The 7911-nt window shown below is 30.4% G+C and overlaps 1 long non-coding RNA gene across 1 annotated transcript; it reads left to right on the top strand.

Moving 5' to 3' along the window:
* Positions 1 to 2332: 2332 nt before the first annotated feature.
* Positions 2333 to 3435, top strand: LOC133829306 (uncharacterized). The gene is made up of 3 exons (XR_009891675.1): positions 2333 to 2553; positions 2635 to 2695; positions 3216 to 3435. It is a non-coding gene; the product is annotated as an uncharacterized LOC133829306 (long non-coding RNA).
* The last annotated feature ends 4476 nt before the right edge of the window (positions 3436 to 7911 follow it).

The following is a 7911-nucleotide window of genomic DNA, read 5'->3' as shown; positions in this document are numbered from 1 at the left end:
ATTGGGATAATATTAATTTCTAAAATTAATTTCAACCAAGAATCTGTGACTATATTGGTGTTGCACAATTGGACATCAAATGTCCTCTATCCACCTTCAAAAGTGGACCACGGTCGAGCACCGTGAAGGAAAATTGTGGCGAGTTTCTGTGGTGGCTACGACTGATACCGAGATGTTCTCGGTTCTGAATTATTGAACGTCGAACATCCTTGTCATTGCTGGAGCAAGTGGTTGCGGTGGTGGAGGTGATGATGCAGTGGCAGAGCAAGACTGGAGGTTCCATGAGATCAATGGGCTGGTGGTGGACTTAGCTTAACGATGGCCGGATTGTTGGAGAATAACTGAGACATTCTCAGCGAAAAGGAAGACGAAGTCTTCTTAAGTTTAGGTAACTTAAGTTACGTATAAGTAACTAATTTTTTTATATATAATATATATGTAATCATATTAATATATATATATATTAAAATACATATTTATATCATATATAAATATATATAATGATTTAAAAAAAATTGTTTGTCTCTTACATAAACAAAAATATATATATTAATAAAAACATACATCATATATATTTATTAATTTATGTAAACTTCAGTTCCGCCCGATACGGTTCCTCCCACCCATATTTTTTAATATAAAAATTGTATTACTTCGGATAACAGGTAAGAAATTCTATCATTTTATGAGAAGGTCGAATAGGACACAAGCCCAAAAAATATTAAAAAATTATGCTAGACGGCTTTGTTTACCGGCTTGATTTGTTTACCTTTAAAAATTAATTGATGAAATGGGTATATTTGTAATTGCATTTAGAAACTAATAATTTAATTTATTGTGAGGGTGTTTTGAGTAATATGCCTCTTTGAATATCTTGTCAATTGTAATGCACTAATAGAACATTTAATGCATTAAAAATCACAATGATTTCCATTATTTTTCACAATGGTTGAACTACAATACATTGTATTTTGTTCATGCTGTTCCTCATTTCCTTTGCGGATTGAAGTTTTAATATAATTTTATTTAAAAAAAATTGGATGAGAATGGTTAATGAAGTTTTAATATATATTTTTTGGATGAGAATGGTGGAAATATTTTTTTTAATTTTACATATTTTCTAAATACTAAAAAATTGGAAGAGAATGGTAAATGATGTTTTAATATATATATATATATATATATATATATAAGATTTTTGGATGAAAATGGTGAATGAAGTTTTAATATATATATTTTTTATATAATTTTTTGGATGAGAATGGTTGCAATATTTTTTTTAAATTTTTTTTAAAATACCCTAATTTTTTATTTGTTTAGTATGAACAATGAATATATTCAAGTGTGAGTGTGATAAAAGTATTCTAAAAAATGAACATTATTAAATAAGTTGGTGACTACTTTTTTTTTAGCAAGAATCAAACTTAATATAACAAAACATGTTTCTTATTCATGAAACATTGCACATAGGTTTAATGAAACATAAAGTGGTTGTCCATAAAGCAAGGTAAAAGTAATTTGGTATTATATTATTGCACCTAGGATATATGCATTTGTTCTTAGTTAAGTGAAATGTGTTGATCATCATGTTGTAATAACCAAGGTTATTATTTTTTTTTTCTTATAAGCTCCTTAAATAAAACCTTAGGTTATTTTTTACTATAATTTATAACTTGAGTTGTGACATTAGCAAGATTGCATAGAAATAAATTTTTTTTTTTTTTTTTACACAATAATTTATTATTTTAAGTTTCTTGAATTTAAGACTTTGTTGGGATATTATTAAGTATAGTATTAGAGTGTTCGATTAGGGTCATTATGGGTTAATATTTTTATTAAACTAAAGGAATGGTATATTCTAACGATATATTAATTAGTTATATATATATTCTAAAGATAAGACTGGATATTTTGTATATGGTTTCGAAATTGGTGATTTATAGTTAAGCAATAAAACAAAATAGATATATGTTTAGTTTAGGTGTTAGACTAAAGTGGATGGTTAGAATTTTAAATTCACTTGGAGTTAGTTAGTTATTTGGTTTAGAAATGATTTATTTTATTTGATATTTTCCTATAAACTAATAGTATACACGTAAGGGTATGACCAGATAGATATATTAGTTATAGTTAAAGTTAATTGTATTTTATTATTATTTAAACTAAATTATTGGTACATAAATTAAGTAATGTAATCTAGCTTCCTAGTATTATGCACGACTAGGTTAGATTGGTTAAGTCAAAGTAGTTAATTAATATCTTAGGAACTAAAATTTGAGTTATGGAGATATTCTAGGAATTTTGAAATTTAAATGGAAGTGTGATAGTTATTAAGCCTATAAATAGAGCTCATAGCTCTACATTCTTCACACAATCAAAGCTTTCAAATACTCTCTCATTTTTTTCAAGAAGCACTACCATTTGTGCTCATTAATCCCCATATAGCCGAACACCATAAGCATACTAAGTTCATAACTTTAGTTGCTTGAAGATATACATTGTTTTTGGAAGCTCAGGATATTAAGGTCCTGATATCTTGTTTCTAGGATGAAGGTATGGCTTCTATGAGGTTTTAGATTTTGGAATTTTAGTTGTTATTAAAGATTCTAATTAGTTTTAATTGTTATATATAAGGTTTGGGCGATTCACTATAGCAAGAGCAATCTCTCTTTTTTCTTCTCATTTCACACTAAAGGTAAGGAAAATTAGGTAGTTTAGTATTATGATTGGTTTATGTATGTATGATCTAACATTTCAGGTACAATAAAGGGGTAAGTGTGTCTGGACCAAAGGTGTCCAATGATGTATGACAGACTATGTCCGGTAGGCTCAGTTGCCAAAACTTTATGACAGACTTATATCCGGTGTATGACAGACTTTTGTCCGGGGCTTAATTAACACCCCTGTATAAACACTTATCTTTTTATTATATCTGACTTGTTATTATAGTTATGATTATGATATATGACCTATAGTTATGATTATGAGTTATGACCTATGATCTATGATCTATGACCCATGACTTATGACTTAGAGTATGACCTATGATTTATAGATTATGATTTAGAATTATGACTTAAGTTATGATATGATCTAGAGGTTTGTGTTGGTATGAATTTTGTGAATTTATGTTATGTTTGATTATATGACTAACCCTTGTTTGTATTTTCCTTACTGGGCTTAGAAGCTCACCCCTTATTATGTTGTTGTTCAAGCAATCGATGATGGAAAGGCTAGTGGCGAGTGGGACCTAGGAGCTTCGTGATGTACTCGTGGAGACCATATAGTCAAGGAATATCAAGCGGGCCTATTTTTATTAAAGCATGTTATTTTAAATTTTTATTTAAATGTTGCTCTTTTTTTATGTTAAAGACAAATTATTTTATATTTTGTTGAACCATGGATCCATGTATTTATTTTCAAGTTTTTATTCAATAAAAGAGCAATATTTATGAACTATGATCCAACGCTATGTTCTCGGTAATCTAAGAGAAATTAGGGCATTACACATGTCAAGTGGAGTCAAGAGTTGAACCAGAATGGTCGAGTATTCTTCAAGGTGACAAGAACGTTTGTGTGATATGATGAAATGTTTGGTGAGAATAGTATTTCTCCTTCAAAGATCTTGCATATGCTTACCGGTTCGTATGTGAGTGTCCCATTTGCTTCATCGCTTGGGTGATCTTTACATCTTCTTAGAGGATATATAGCCTCACCTCATTAACAGCATATACTTTACCATTCATATATCGAACATTTGAAATTCCTGTGTTGTACAGGCTATTTGTTTGCACTGGCAAATTGTAATATTTCCTTCGTGTTAGTGTTCTAATTGGGACTACAACGACATGGTCCTCTTTTAGTAGAACTCTGTTTTGTCTACTATTCAACACATCAACTTCATATCCTATGACAACTATGTCATCATTATAGTGGACACGCTTCACTTTGTAAATGTTGTGTGCTAGGTATATTTGAAGCGTTTGGCATGAGCGGAGATCAAAAAAGTGCAGAATATGATTTGTTCAATAGACGTCATCAATCCTACTTGCACTTGGTTCCCTAGAAAAATATAAACTAGTTGAGTAAGAGAGTAAATAAACTATAAACTAGTTGAGTAAGAGGGTAAATAAACTAGTTGATTTGGTATGATAATTAGTTTAATTTCAATTATTTACCTACAAATTTCACTCGTTTTATACTCGACCTGAGAAGCCATGATAACCCCAGCTTCCACATTTTGGTGTGGTAGCATACAAATCCCATATAGTGACATCTTTTTTTTTCATGTAGAGATGAGGAGATGATTTTTACGCCAAGGTATTGTCCTTGAATCTTTTTGTATAAATCAACGATCTTCCTATGGTTATTCTGAAAGCTCACACCTTAGTCTTCCAAGCCAATCCTCAAACACACAAGGACGTGTGTGGGCACGTAGGATTCAAATGTTGATTTAGATTCTCTAGATGTACTCAACACATGAGATCTAAAGAGGATTAAGAAGAGAGAGACTATAGAAATTTCAATAATTCCACATTTAGGAAATTCTATCATTTCTTTCTTAAGAGAATCTCATAGTAAAAAAAACTTATTAAAACTTCTTCTGAAAGTATCGCTTCATTCAGATTTATAAAGTTAATTAACTAATCTAATTAATATTAATTTTATTTAAATAAAACTGATCATTTAAAACTTATTTAATTATTTAATTTAAATCATATTTAAAAAGAATAATTAAATAAACAAATAAATTTAAAATTCAAAATTCAAATCTCAGGGATATATTCTATCCCTGGGTGGCGCCACACACACTCAATGTACAATAAGTGTGTCGTGAGCCACATATAGGGATTTCCTTGATTTTCTCATTTTTTATTTAATTAATATTTAAGATAATATATTTATCTCAAATAAATATTGGTTAATTAAAAATTAATTTTATCTTAAAATATTAGTTTTCAATAAATAAATATCCTATAATACAATAATTATTAATTTCTTTCTATATTAATCCAAACTTGATTAATATTTATTTTAACATATAGTTTTTCAAAATAAATACTATATAGTTAAATAATTAATTCATTCATAATTAATCAATTGCCCATAATTATCACATAATTATTTCCTTACCCCAAAAAATTAATTCCTTTGCAATTAAGCCCTTCTCTCTACAAATCTTCCTTATAACATTCTTACCCTTGAGAGTGGTGACCTGGGGACCATAGACCTATAATACGAAGCTCCAATAAACCAGATTATTATTTAAACTATTTAATCTAATAATCTTATATATTAATTCCATGATTACTCCACTATAAATATGGAATTGCACTCTAAGTATTTATAGAATTATATTTATAGAGATTTCTTTGTAGTCCATTAATTAGAGTTGGTCAAAATTACTATTTTACCCTTCTAATTACCTCTTCAACCTTAAGTACCATTAATTTAGTAGAGAATAATTTATCTATAATCAAATTATAGGTTTGAGCTCAATCACTATTCACTTCCAGAATTAACCCTTAAGGGAACCAATATTCGATCTGTTAGGAAAGTGTGGATTCCATTATTCATGGTATTGAATCTCCAAAACAAAAGTCACTAGCCTCATTTTACTAAGAAACATTAACGAGTAAATCAAAAGATCCAATAAGCACAAGCAGCAGTTCATGACTACTGAGGATTTAGACTAATCTACAAATGATAATCTATTATGATAAGAATTGAATCTTTATGGGAAACGGTAAGTTTATAAAGATAGTTAATTCATATCGATCCCGCCATATATAATCTCTATTATATGCACTACATTTGCCAAGATGCCTATCCACATCAGTAATCCAAATCTAGACTACTTGCATCTCATATGCGTAGTAAACCGTACTAGTAACCATTCATTGAAGACTCGTTACTTTGATCTATTCGGACTATTTTGTTCATTGTATATGATCTTAATTCTCTCATACCAATACAAGATCATATCCTCATAAATGAATATGGAGTTTTCTTGATATTCATCTAAATTATTCAAATAATAATTATAACATTCAAATATAATAAAATTGTACTTTTATTTAAATCAATAAAATGTATTTACCTGCTTTTAGGCCATAAATCCTAACACATATTATGTTCATTAGGAGCGTGGTAATGAATTGTTGATACTGGACGCGGTATATATGGATAATCTTGTTTATGAATTATATCGATCTTCAATTCAGTAGTCTCTAATTCTCATGAGGCGAAGGCAGTTGTGTCCATAAAGTCAGTTGAAGATGCAACTAAATATGCCGTAGGAGTTCCGTCTGTGTCTTCTGCTTCTACCTCCCAACACTTTGTCTAGCAACATGTGTTGAATTGGTGTGATGGATAAAAATATGTTTGTACCTGTGAAATAAATAGTTGTTTGTCAATGTGATAGAATTAACTTAATGACATTAACTTACTTTTTCTTCTATGTTGCTAATTAGTTTTTCAGGTTCCATCACTATATGTTAGCATCACTTCGTTTGGTCTTGACTTTAGTATTTCTCCGTAAATGGCAGAGTTATTGTCGAAGTACTGGCGGACATAGGTAAGCCTTTCATGCATGTTTGTATTTTGGTCAAATCCAGGTGGAAAGAAGAAGTCCTTGTTATAACCAAATTGTCATCGGGGTATTGTTTGATAATCTCTCAAGCACGATCTAATCGGGAATATCCGATCCATAACATTTGCCAAAAAAAAAAAATAATAACATTACAAATTGATTTCTAAATATTAGAAACAATAGACTAAAATGAAGCTATTAGTAAATATTGTTTTAAATTTAGATTATATAGAAAAAAAAATTATATATTCAGCAATATATTGTTCAAAGGGAGTACATTTTAATAAAAGATTGATCAATTAAGATACAAGAAGAATTTTGGAGAACATAGTGGATAAAATATATTAGTAAGCTTGAAATAGCCTAAGCTCTACATATGATGCTCATAATCATCTTTGAATGACGTTGGCATCGAATAGGGCATGTCATTGTCACCTCCCATGTATGCATTCCCTGCTTTAGTGTACCGATCACCACTAACGTTACTTATGGTTGCACCATTTCTCCGACCAGCTGATGGATCATTATTAGGTCATGTGCGAGTGTTATGTCCAAGTGCATCGCATGCTCCACATGCCCTTTTTTTGAAGCTTGATCAAATTGTTGCACCATGTATTAATTCCCTCGTCTCAACGTGGGGCATTACCCTAGCCTTTGGTTCTAACCCTAACTGGATCCTGTATTATGTTAGGATTTTCCCGGTATGAATGCATTATCGGTGCATCTTTAGATGCTTCTTGAATCTCAAACCCTTCCCTAAAAATGGTTGTGAGACATGAAATTTCATCCTTTGCTGTGTTATAATAGTCAGGTGACTTGAACGCATAGAAATTCATTATTGTAGCATCTGCATTTAGTGAACCGGATCGTGCAATTTCGCACTGCATTGCGTATTCTTTGGAGGGCAGGTTAGTGTCGATGTTGTCATGGTTCAATTTGGCATTCTTGCTCCATCATTTCAAGAGTAGTGAATTAGGGATTATTCTCACACAACAAGATTTCATCATTTCTCAAATGTATCTACATGGGTACTCATTAGTAACTATGATGTCCATTGCTGTAACAAACTCTCTTAGTTATGTTTCTTTTTAGTAGGAATATTTTTAGGCAGAAACTCATTGACTCACAACATTGTGTTCTTCTCATTCCAGCAACAAACTGATTGTGGGGGAAAGTTTCGGCCCACATCATCTTTCTACTATACTATAGTTGACACCATTCATTGTTTTCCATATGATAAGTTTCAATGAACTCATTCCACTTCATTTCAAATACATCCTTAGTGTAGTAAGTGTACATCAGATCACAAAATCCTTTGT

Source organism: Humulus lupulus, chromosome 4 (genome assembly GCF_963169125.1).
Source record: "Humulus lupulus chromosome 4, drHumLupu1.1, whole genome shotgun sequence".
Lineage (NCBI taxonomy): Eukaryota > Viridiplantae > Streptophyta > Magnoliopsida > Rosales > Cannabaceae > Humulus > Humulus lupulus.
The sequence above is the reverse complement of the archived record's forward strand: the minus strand, read 5'-3'. Positions and strand labels throughout refer to the sequence as shown.